The following is a 12,463-nucleotide window of genomic DNA, read 5'->3' on the forward strand; positions in this document are numbered from 1 at the left end:
TAACCGTTTCATGTCTAGGCGGATTACTTTGAGGTGGTAATTGCCCCTTTTGTCTTTGTGAGCTTGAAGATGCTAGTTGAGTCAATTGTGTTTCCAACATCTTGGTGTGAGCTAGAATGTTGTTGATGGTGGTTTCCTTTGCTTGGCTATCTTTTTGCATTTGAGTGAAAGATTCTTGTTGATTCTTTTGCATTTGGAGGACCGCTTTTTGGACATCAAAGCCTTGGTCATTTTGGTGATTGTATGGATTTTGATTTTGGTAACCTTGGTTTTGATTGTAAAAGAGTCTTTGATTTTGGTTTCTTATGGGTGGTGGAGTGTATGTTGTTTGAGGGTTTTGAACATTTTGGCTTTTGTATGAGAGATTTGGATGGAATTTGGTGTTTTCATTGTAAAAGTTTGAATAAGGGGTACCACTATTGTATGCTTGGAAAGCATTCACTTGTTCATTTGTTCCCCTATATTCACCTTGGTCACGTCCCAAAGTTCCACAATTCTCACATATCCCACTTGGGATTGATGAGGATGCCGTCATGGCATTAACATGATGCTTTGATGATTTTGAGTTTTCCTCAAGTCTAGCCATAGCTTGTTCAAACTTCAAGTTGATTGTGTCAATGTGAGCACTAAGTTGAGCACCCAATTGAGTAACGGAGTCCACTTCATGCTTTCCTCCTCTAGTAGCCCTGCGAGGTCTACTATATTGTGAGTTATGGACCGCCATTTCCTCAATCTTGTTCCATGTTTGATTGTCATCAACTTCGGTGAACATTCCATTTGATCCCATATTGAGAATGTTCCTAGAATCTTCATATAAACCATTCCAAAATTGTTGCACCAAAAACCATTCGCTAAGTCCATGGTGAGGACATGAGCGACAAATTCCCTTGAACCGCTCCCAATCTTCATACAAAGACTCTTCATCCCTTTGCTTAAAACCCGTAATTTGAGCTCTTAGCATGTTAGTCTTTTCCGGTGGGTAGAATTTTTTGTAGAAAGCTAGAGCCAACTTCTTCCAAGAATCTATTCCAAGGGTGGCCTTATCAAGGCCCTTCAACCATTGCTTCGCGGTGCCGATTAAGGAAAAAGGAAATAAGACCCATCTAATTTGGTCTTGAGTCACGCCCGTTTGAGAGATAGCATCACAATAGTCGCAAAAGGTTTCCATATGAGAATGAGGGTCCTCACTAGGCATCCCCCCGAATTGGCTCCTCTCAACTAATTGGATGAAGGCGGACTTGGCAATAAAATTTCCGGTTAGATGTTGCGGTGTAGGAGTACCATTTGGTAGATTCTCCTCGGTGGGTAAGGAGTGTGACGAGAATTTTGGCATTGTAGGTGGATTTTGTGGGGTATTGTGTAATGGGTTTTCTTCTCCTTCTATTGGGAAAGGATTGACAAACTCACTAGTGGGTTGGACAACTTCACTAATACCTCGTAAATTCCTCCTAACAACTCTCCTATTGTTCGTCAAGGTTCTTTCGATTTCACGGTCAAAAGGTAACAAATCACCTTGTAACCTTCTAGACATGCAAAATATCAAACAACTCAAAAACAATTAGAATAAACCTTGAGGAGTTTTACTTCCTCAAGGCGAAGAAAGACACCACTAATGACAATAAAAAGAAATCTAAATCAAACAAACACCGTCCCCGGCAACGGCGCCATTTTTGATGCGATCCCGCTAAGTGTTCACAAATTAAGATGTGGTCGTTGGTCACAGTCGAATCAAAACACAATTTATAGCTCCACAAACAACTCTAAAATTAGTAAAGAGGCAAGTAAAGGTCGGATCCCAAGGGACGGGAGTTGAAATGAGATTTCTATTGCAACTAGTGGTGTCTAAGGGGTGTCACAAATTGGGTTGATGTAGAACGTTACTAAACTAAAATAGCAATGAAAATAAACAAGCAAGATGAATTAAAGGGGTGTAAACAATTGATTAAAGGCACTAGGGTGTCATGGGATCATAGGGGAATCATGGGATATGATCATACAAACATGTTCTCAAAATATAAGCAAGCAATTATTGTTGTGATGGATTGAGTTGGGTTATATCTTACAATCCTAGGAATGTTTGGGTCCCGGAGCCGAATCGATTAGATTGTACAACACCTACAAGTCGACTTAATCTTCCCTACTCAACAACATGCATGGTCTAATGAGACTCGAGCTGGGTTATGTCTTACAAGTCTCATTGAAAAGATAGAAGATGATAGTAAATGCAAGGATTCATAGGCTTAGCATTTCATCAAATATAACATGTGCATGAGTTGAGATCAAAACAAGCAAGCAAATAAAACATGAAAGCATATTAATTTAAGCATGAATCATTCCCCATGTTGGTTTCCCCTAATCACCCATTAACCCTAGCTAAGAGACTACTCACTCATTATCATGTAGATCATGCTAGCAAGGTTGTCAATCATACCAACAATATGAAACATGATGAATAAATGAAAGTAGTTAACAATAATTAAAAAGGGATTTAAGAGATTATACCTACTAATGATTCCAATAATAAAGCAAAGAAAAAAGAAGTACTTGAATGTTTGATTGAGAGGATGTCAATCTCCCAACAATAACCCAATTAATCTTCAATTACCTAAAATAAAGGATGAACAAAAGAGTGATTAAAGAACTAAAACTTGGATTAAAACTTGATTAATACTTGATTACAATATTAAAGAGAGATTTGATTGATATTAACTACACTAATTATTGATAAGAAGAACATGCTCCTCTAATTAGACTAATGGGGTATTTATAGTGGAAATTAGGGAGGATGCATTAGGGCTAACTAAGGGCTAAACTAGTAATTACACTTTTTAAGTTGAGCAAGAAGGAGCCGGTATTTTCTGAGAGAAGGGCTTGTTTCTTCGTAGCTTGGAGAAGACAATCTGTGCTGTGCTAGAATCCGGGCGGAATGGGGTCGGGATGGGCGGATTCTGGCGTTGGAATCCGAGCGGATTCAGGGGAATCCGGGCGGATTGTGGAGGGGGAATCCGAGCGGATTGTGGCAAAGCCGCTCGGATTGTCTTCTTGCGGGACGGACGGATTGGTGACAATCCGCTCGGATTGTCAGTCAGCAACAAATCTTCTTCTTTTCTTCCCTTTTCTTCATAAATTCCTTGGGGATTTCCTTGGGGACTCAAGGATCTTTTCTCAACATTTCTCTTCTACTATAATATGTACAAAGGCCTTCTAATCTTGTCTCTCCTTGATGCTTGGTCATTGAATTCGATCAATTTAGTCTCGTTTTGCCATGAAAATGCAAGATTCTTACTCCTTTCCTACCAAGGGATCAAAATCTCAAAGAATATGCAAAACAAAGAACTAAAGATAAGAAATGACCCAAATAAGCACTAAAAAGCATGGGAACAAGGCTAATTCGGGGGCTAAATATGCGCCAATTATGGTCACATCACTATTCCTGCTATAACACCTCCGCCCCAGATTGGGAGCAAATTGGAGGAATATTCTTCTGTTTTGGATATTGCAGGAGCTGGTTTAGGGAAGGAAGAGCCGCATGTTGCTCCAGCTGTGAAGGAGCCAATCGTTCAAAGAGGCGGTTTAGGATGTCTTAGCTATGGCACTGATGAGGAGGCTGATGAGGAGCCAGTCAAAGTGACGGAGTCCGATTTGGATTCTGATGAGCCGGACGAGGTCATTGATTGGGAAGAAGTTAGAAATGTTGATCCGTTGAGTTTTGCGGATGTTGGAGTTGAGAAGAGTGCAGCTGAGGAGATGAGCACTGTAGAGGCTACTTCTTGTAGCCAGAAGCCGAGCAAGTGGGCCATTTCGTGGCCGTTCTTGATCAACTATTAGTTGATTAAGACTTTACAAACACTTTATTGCTTTCGTTAAACTTTTTATTTATTGTTTTTGAGTGCGCGAGACTTCGCATTTTAATAAGTTTGCTTAGGATTTTAAACACTTTAGACTGTTACTTTGGGTTTTGCGCTGTTTTGGGCGCGTTATTATGTATATATTCAGGTTTATAGACCAGGTTGGCTCAAGTTATTGAGCTAATTTGAAGAAAGTCAGAACTTACAGCAGGTTTCCTAGTCGATCGACGGCCTCCTATGGTCGATCGACTGAGCTGCGAATTGCAGGAGCTTCTGTTCCTGTTCACTCTGGTCGATCGACTGGGTGCTATGGTCGATCGACCATGTTCATTGTTGTACCTGTTTTCGATCATTCCACTGCTGTGTTTGGTCGATTTGCGGAATCTAGGGAGTCTTTTCTCCACTTTATTCTCCGACTCATTTCTATTTTCTTCCGTTTCTTTGTTTTACACATAATTTTGCGTTTCAATAATTGTTTTCTTGGATTTACGCGTGTTATTTTCTGTCTTTTTAGGTACCTATGGTAGCACTGCTGGCTACTGAAACCTCCTAGCTCACGCTGGTTTGGGGAGGTTTCCTTTTGCTGCGCTTAAAGTCTTGTAAGTTTCCGAGTCCTTACTTCATGTCTTGTTTAGTTAATTTAATGCAAATTCCCGTTTTCCTTTTATTTCACTACATGATTTTGCATAATGAGGACATTGTGTGATTTGGTTTGGGGAAGGGTTTTGCATTGCATTCATATGTTTTATTGCATTTCTGTTTCACGTTTATTTGAGTTTGCATTGTTTTATTTCATTTCCTATATATATATACAAAATTCAAAAAATTAATTGAAATATTTCAATAATTTCGAAAAATGCACGTTTATTTTAGCATTTAGCTCGAGTCGGAACGGTAGTATTTCCATGATGACATTGCATTTTCAGCTGTTTTATGCCTAAGCCTTGCTAATTGACATGTTATTAGTAAAATCATATATGCATAGTCTACGAGTTTTTGTTAAATTCTTGCTGGACTTGAGACTTGACTTAGATTTTTGGCAAACTACATCATTTTCTGAGATTTAGAGCCTATAACTGGTGTAATCTGTGACCGGTTTATCTAGGATTGTGAGTAGTACTCCTTATGAGACATGTTACATAAATTTGCATAAATATAAACTTAATCTGCTTAATACCTGTATGCATCCGGGTTCGTGGTTAGTTGACACATGTGGAAGAGGTCACCCCTTTATTCATTTTGCCCATAAGCTCCACACTTCCAGAAATAGCCTTTTTGTCCCGTTACTACATCCTACACTTAGCCTGCCCTTGTCAAGCTAGTAGTTTATGTTCTTGGGATTGGTACTTTGTTTTTGGTAGCTAATGCTCATTTTGAGATGATGAAAAAGGAAGGAAAGAGAGAAGAAAAAAATAGAATTGAAAAGAGAAAAAAAAAAGAAAAATAAAAAAAAAAGAAAAAGAAAAAAAAAACGCGTGCTGTACTGTAAAGGGCGGTCGATCGACTGGCCATCTTGGTCGATCCACTGAAGCCCAAGAAAAGAGAAAATAAAATACATGGTTGGAGTTTTGATTAGTTGGTGATTTTATTCCCATGCTTTATTATCATCATTTGGGGAATTACAATTATATCGGAGGTTGTGAGATTTGTGCTTGCTATTAGCGTTGTTTCGATTGAAATTTTGAGCAAGAAGTGGGATGTCGTTATAGTTTGGTTCCCTTAGTTACTAGCTTGGCTTTTAACTCTGTTTTTATCCAAATTTATTTTAGCCTCTTCTTATCCATACCTCACATATCCATATTTACCTCGGCATGTGTCATGGTCATTTGATTGGTTGGAATGCATATGTACGGTTGTAGAGATCATTTTCATATTAGATTGCAGGTATGTTATTATAGGTCGTAGTTAGGTGAGAGTCATTACATTTACTTCTTTCTATCTTACATATATTCACCTGTGCTTATGTGTGATTCGAGCGACCCGTGAGAGTCCATAATGATAACTCTCTACAGTTGACGGTTCTGCAGTTTTTAACGACTTCATAACTCGTTTGCATGATTCTTATTGTTGATTGATTGTTAGATGTTGCATTAAATTGGTTTAGGCTATTCGGTTTGCATTTCACTCTGAGATTGAACTCGTTCCATTAGGTTTTAGGATTGAGTCTAGTTCTTGCTTGGGGACAAGCAAGGGTTTGGTTTGGGGAAGTTTGATGCGTGTCATTTATATGATGTTTTACACCTCATTTTACACGCATTTCAGAGCTCAATTATGTAGTTTATGCTACTATTTGCCCCCATTTCGTCTACTTTCGTATTTTCATGTAATATTGCAGATTATTGCGGAAATGAGTAGACATCGAGCCGGATCCGTCCCCGAGTACCTTCCATTGCATTTGACGTGAAGTATTTATTCGAGAAACGAACTTGGTGCGCATTTCGAGGCCTGAAAGATAATTTTATGAAGAATTAGAAGCGAACTACCAGCTACAGTGGTCGATCGACTGCCGCCTATGGTCGATCGACAAGAGCACGACTTACAGAAGCTACTGTTCAGCACAGACCAGTCGATCGACTGCCTTGCATGGTCGATCGACCATCACACGAGCTGACGCGCAAACTGAATAATTGAACGAGAATTCCAAAGCCCATTGTATATTAGGTTTAGGAATAAGTGTTACGTTATATTCCTATGTAACGTAACCTAATTTTTTCAAAAGAATCATCCAGTTTTATCAAGTCTTTTATCATCAATAATTAGGGTTCCTTAGATTATTGTTGGTAATTAATAAAGTTTCTTTTTGCATTCGGTTTTGACCCTTTTCTCTGAAATTCCATACAGTATTTCTCTGTTCTATTATTCAGTTTTATTACTTTATTTCGTTCATAGTTTAGAATTGCTAGGTTAGATCTCCTGAAGCTAAATTATCGTTTTATGTTATTTGCTTGTTTAATTAATTTAAGTATGAATTCGAATGCTTTAATTATTGATTTTATTGATGTCATTATTTCTAGTATGAGTAGCAAAACCCCTTGTGCTAGAATGTAGGAAATCTGTAGTGTAGGCGGCATTAGAATAGTAGACCTGAAATCGCGCCATGGTCGACCGACCGGCCTACCTGGTCGATCGACCGGCTCCCGTGAGATTACCTTAGTTTTAATTAATTTAATTACTATATTTGACGAATCGAGTGCACGCGACTAGTTGAATGTTTAGGAATTGACCGACCCGATAAGATCGAAAGATAGGGGAGGGAAATAGACTGCCTAATTAAGACGACTAAATTAATAAGATCGAGAGATAAGTTAATTTAACCTTTAAATCACTTTTCAGGATGAAAGTTAGCATTAGTGATATTAGGACCTGTAGCGAGATCGAAATATGCTACCTGTTAACACTACTACATTTAGATTCTATAGCAACACTTTGCTATTGTTGCATAATGTCATATAAATGTTGCAATAGAGTTTATGCAACACTTAATCAAGTGCTACATCAGGTCTTGTTGCATTAGGTCATTGCAACGCTTAATGCAACACTTTTTAATCTGAAGCAACACTTTTGAAAAGTGTTGCATTGGTCATGTTTATGCAACGCTTTTTCAATTGCAAAGGCAACATTTTTTATCTGCTAATGCAACATTTCTTATGTAAAAAAAGCAACACTTCCTGAACTAATGCAATACTTTTAATGTTGATAAGCAACACTTATATGAAATTAATGCAACATTTTTATTTTGGAAACGCAACACTGGTTACGTCCCAAAACAACACTTATAATAAACAAATGCAACACTAATTTATTCAAAAACAACACTTAATAAAGTGAAACGACATAAGGACTTGTAAGGCACGCAACAATTGTAATTCTCTCTAATTGTGCATTCAATTGATTGAGTCTCAAAAATATGTCAATTACATTTCAAAAAAGGATCAAAAGTAGAACTTCGATCGCAAATGTTCAATTATTTAACTAAAACAAATATAACAAATGTTTAAATAGAACAAATAATAATTCTTAACGACTATTTGAAAGCTACTAATTATAAGTCTTCATTCTTGTATTGTGAGCATATATATGTTGCCAACCGGACAAAAAATCAACCCGTCATCATTGTTAATACCTCAAATGCAACCTGTAACATAAAAAATAGAACATTATTAGATTTGAGGATTCAAAGGCTCAATAGGCATAGATGATACGTCACACTTAATTATCACGAAATAATAAATAATGCATTAAAGAACAACTAATTAACAAGGACGTGCAGAAAATAGAGTACGTGATTGTACACAAGGTGTAGCCTATGTGAAACGTTTGAGTTTGATCTGCAAAGGTAGGCCTGTCCGCCATATATATATGATAGACAAAGACGCTCATAGCTTCCACGCGTAACATGTGGGCAAGCCGAGGAATGTATATCTCACATCTACTTTGAGTGTGCTTATAACAAGAGAGTTGTTCGGTGCGTGCACGAACCTGTGAGGAAACTAATCGGAGATTCCCCGTGAGCAAACTAATCGGAGATTCCTTGGGTACCAAAAAGGAGTACAGCAAAGCATTGGTTATGGGACAAATGTAAACATGATTATGTGCTCAAATTTCCAGAGAAGATCGAGAGTGGATACACAAGATGAAGACAAATGCAAAAGTTCCTAAATTCGTGGAGATATATAGAACAACATATAATTTATGATGCTTGCATATCGGCAGCAAGATCAGCATACATATGCACCAACATACAGGAGCACTATCCATAATCTTAGTCTATTAGTGAGTTAACTAGGCGTAATTGGTTCAGTTTGCTACTCAACACCTCAATCATATATATTAAACAAGATCAGCCAGTTTGCGCACCAAATCGGCACCAAATCTACGTATTGGACACACATTGCCATCATATGACTGTAAAGGCTCCTTACCAATCACTACAAACAAGAAAATGGTAGCAAAGGCAGCAAAAGGCACAGTTCATACCAAAGACAGTTCAAGGCACAGTTTATACCAAAGGCAGTTCAAGGCACAGTTCATACAAAAGGCAGCTATACTCGGCGTAATTGAATTTCTAAGGAAAACAGCTGCATTTGCTACCATAATTTATAAATAAATACTCCAAATTACAAATATGCACATGTTTTGAAGATACTAGTTGGGATATGAACCGCCAATTTATTACATAACTTACCTGCGAGTTGTTTACCTAAACTCAAAAAAAAAAGAGTATATACTGATCAGCACCAGCAGCTAGCAGCTAATCCAGACAAAAGCCAAAGTTCAAGCCCTCTTCTCCTTGACAATGAGTCAACGAATCAACCGTTTCCACTGCCCGAAATGCTGAAAAATGGCAAGTGAGAAAAAGAATCAGATATTCAGATCACATTCATAGTGTACAAGAACAAAGTGAGACATCTCTTGGTGTCAGAAGTTCCTTATACAACTTAATTAAATGGAACTTTATGGAAGAAACTCTAACTCAAGTTTCATCTAAGAACATAACAAACCAAGACTAATTTGAAATTACAAGTCGAGTCTAGAAACTACAATACCGGAAGGATAACCAAAGTGTCTACCAATCATGAAGAGTGCTAAACCAAATTCGCTAAAGAGCATAATCAATCTAAATTATAAATCTAAGTTAGAGAGTTCTATTACATACCCTACAGAGTCTAGTCCAGCTTATGATCACAAAAATGATTCACTCCATACTAAATATGACGCGTAGATAAATTAGGTATTACTCCTAGTTTCTGGAAGCAAACCCAAATCTACTATCGACATTTTACAGATTAATATATTGCTTTAACTTCCATGTTGAGTCACAAATACGGTCAGAGAAAATGAAGCAAATACCAGAATAGGACAGCTAATTTACTTCAATGCTTCAATCCCAATGCAGGTGCAATCATATACGTTATCTGGTGTCTAGTAGAACCAAGTCATATAAAACCATGTCAATTGACTTTGCTTAACTTTTTCGCTAGAGATAAAAGGATAAAACATAAGCTTACTAATAGAGGATCATATCAAACACACCACACTTTGCGCCGAATTCGTAAATGCTAAATCCTCAAATCTCTTCTTATGTTTGGTCCTAATCTCTTTTCGCACCTGCCCACATCATTTACACAATCGTCTTTCTAGATGTGATGAGAGATGGAGTTATTTTATGAACTTAACAAAGGTAAACGAACACCAGTTCTGCCTTATTTGGCTTTTATACTCCTTTCTGGAAATGTCTTCACCATCGCCTTTCTAGATGTGACTCTCATCCACAAACTCTACATCATTTTGATAAAGAAATCATAGATCAAACAACCACTGAATTGAAACCGAAAATCAAACAAATAACAAGGGAAATATAAAATGAACACGCATTTCAACAGTTCCTCAAAGGCTCATTGCTCTATATACACCGTAAGAACACCCAGCTAATTAGAACAAGTACAAGATGAATATTTATAGAGCCTAAACACTTTGATTATACACCTAGCTGGAGAACTTTTGGTGCACCAGTCTCTTATTGCCTAAGCAGGTTATACATAGCATTGAAAAACTCTGTAAACAACTTTGGGACTTGTGTGGTCTAACAGGAGGTATGCTAAAAAGCATTGGAGAAACAAATGGTTTGGATGTAGCCTGGCTGCATTAGTTTGACATTTGATCCGAGAGGAATGGCCGAGTGTTCACTGACATAAAGAAAACTCTCCATCTGCTACTAAAAGAGATCCAAAGTAATGTTAGTCTAGTTATGTTAGCTACAAAACAATCACCCATAAAGCATTCACAATTTTTAAATCAAGAAAATGCTACCACAGTGTGGACAGCGGGCCGCCCACGGGGGCGCTTGGTGAGAAACGGGGAACAAGCGTTAGCATTTTGTATGGAGTCGCCACCAATTTTTATAGGAAATTGGAACCGTTCGAATACCTCGTGTCATGTCAAGACACAAAGTAGTGACATGAACACTAAGCAATCGTTACCCTTAGCATTCTATGTCTAGAATGACTCTCGTGGATGCCAATGAACACGGGTGCTCACGGAGATATGGAGTAAGGGGTGAGGGTACGTATTAGGAAGCTCTTTCGATCGAACACCTAATCCCGCCCGCCTCGATAGCGGCCTCTACGAATGATTAGGGAAGTTATTCGTACTTGATATATCGTCGGCTATATGCATGCAATGCAACATCCATAGATTAATCCTAGCATGTGAGAATTAGACTAAGTCGGTTGACACGTAATTAGCATACAATTGGGTCGAAGTAGGATTTAATATTGATTTACATGTGAAACATACAAACAATAAAAGAAATACAATAATGAAAATACAATAATGAAAATTACAATAATTACAACGGAATAGGCGATTTATGTCGAAAATACCTTTAAAACGGATAATTTGATAAAAGAAGAAAAGAATAAAAGAGAGAATTAATGAACAGAAATTAGCGTGATAATACGAATATTAGCTAATTAATACGTAGCCTAATTAATTACGTCAAGGCAGAAAAGGAGTTCAGAGGCAGAACTCATCCTGGAACAGGCGCAGCAGACGCTGCGTCTGTTCCAAGGGTGAATTCTGGCTGTGAAGCCGGAACTGCAAACCGTTAATGTTAATTGTTAAGTTTAGGGATCGATTGATATAATTACTCGGATGAAAGTGATTTAACAGGTTATCTGGCATATGAATTAGTCATAAAAATAGTAGAACATGAATGAGGCGGATGCAAACGGATTAATTACATGAAGGGGCGATGTTAATGAATGATTAATTAGTGACATCGGTGAATAGAACAAACTAAACATGATGAATTGATGACAAATTAATGACGAACACGTGAATGAACAGATGAAAACTATATCAATGACGAATTCCAGAAACTCAATATGAACAAATTGAATCTCTAAAATCCGGGTTTGAATTTAGTGACGAAAACCCGCGAATATGAATTATTTGGGATTTAAGTCGGATTTGAATAATTAAAACATGTTAAAGATGATGATTAATATGATACAATATACATGTGAATATTAATGATAATGAACGAATAATTTAAGAAAACAAGTGAAAAACAAATAAACCAAAACGAATTACAGAGGACGAAGAAGAAGAAAAGAAGCAGGAACTGCGGCAGCCTCACGAAGAGGCGCAGCAGGAACTGCGCTCCTTCGAAGAGGCGCAACAGTTGCTGCGTCTTTTCTCGACGTCTGTCTACTAGAAATCCGCAAAAACAGGTTTTAGAGCACGGTTTTAGAAATCGGTTTTAATGGTATTTTCGACATAAATCTTACAATAATGATACGATAATTAAAAGTACAAAAATACAATAAATAAAAGAGGATTATACACCCTCAGACTTACATGTTGACGAAACGAGATGAACTAAGATATCGACTAGTGAATGCTCGATGCGAATGCAAGGAAAGAGTGCCCTCGTAAGAGGAAAACGATTGATTAAATTAAGTTGATTAATTAGATTGATTATTGTGTAGTTGGTCAAATTGGTCGGTCATGCAACGGAGAGGCTGGTACCCGGAAAGATCCGAGCTTACGTGGTTGGAAGTCCAAGCACGTAGGCGCCAATTAGTAAGAACGAAGTCTAGAATGCAAAGGGA

General features: G+C 37.7%; 1 non-coding gene across 1 annotated transcript; it reads left to right on the forward strand.

Annotated features, from left to right (window-relative positions):
• The first annotated feature begins 854 nt into the window (after nucleotides 1–854).
• LOC141624498 (small nucleolar RNA R71) lies at nucleotides 855–961 on the forward strand. The gene has a single exon (XR_012534305.1). It is a non-coding gene; the product is annotated as a small nucleolar RNA R71 (small nucleolar RNA).
• Nucleotides 962–12,463: the final 11,502 nt, after the last annotated feature.

This window comes from Silene latifolia, chromosome X, assembly GCF_048544455.1.
Source record: "Silene latifolia isolate original U9 population chromosome X, ASM4854445v1, whole genome shotgun sequence".
Taxonomy (NCBI): Eukaryota; Viridiplantae; Streptophyta; class Magnoliopsida; order Caryophyllales; family Caryophyllaceae; genus Silene; species Silene latifolia.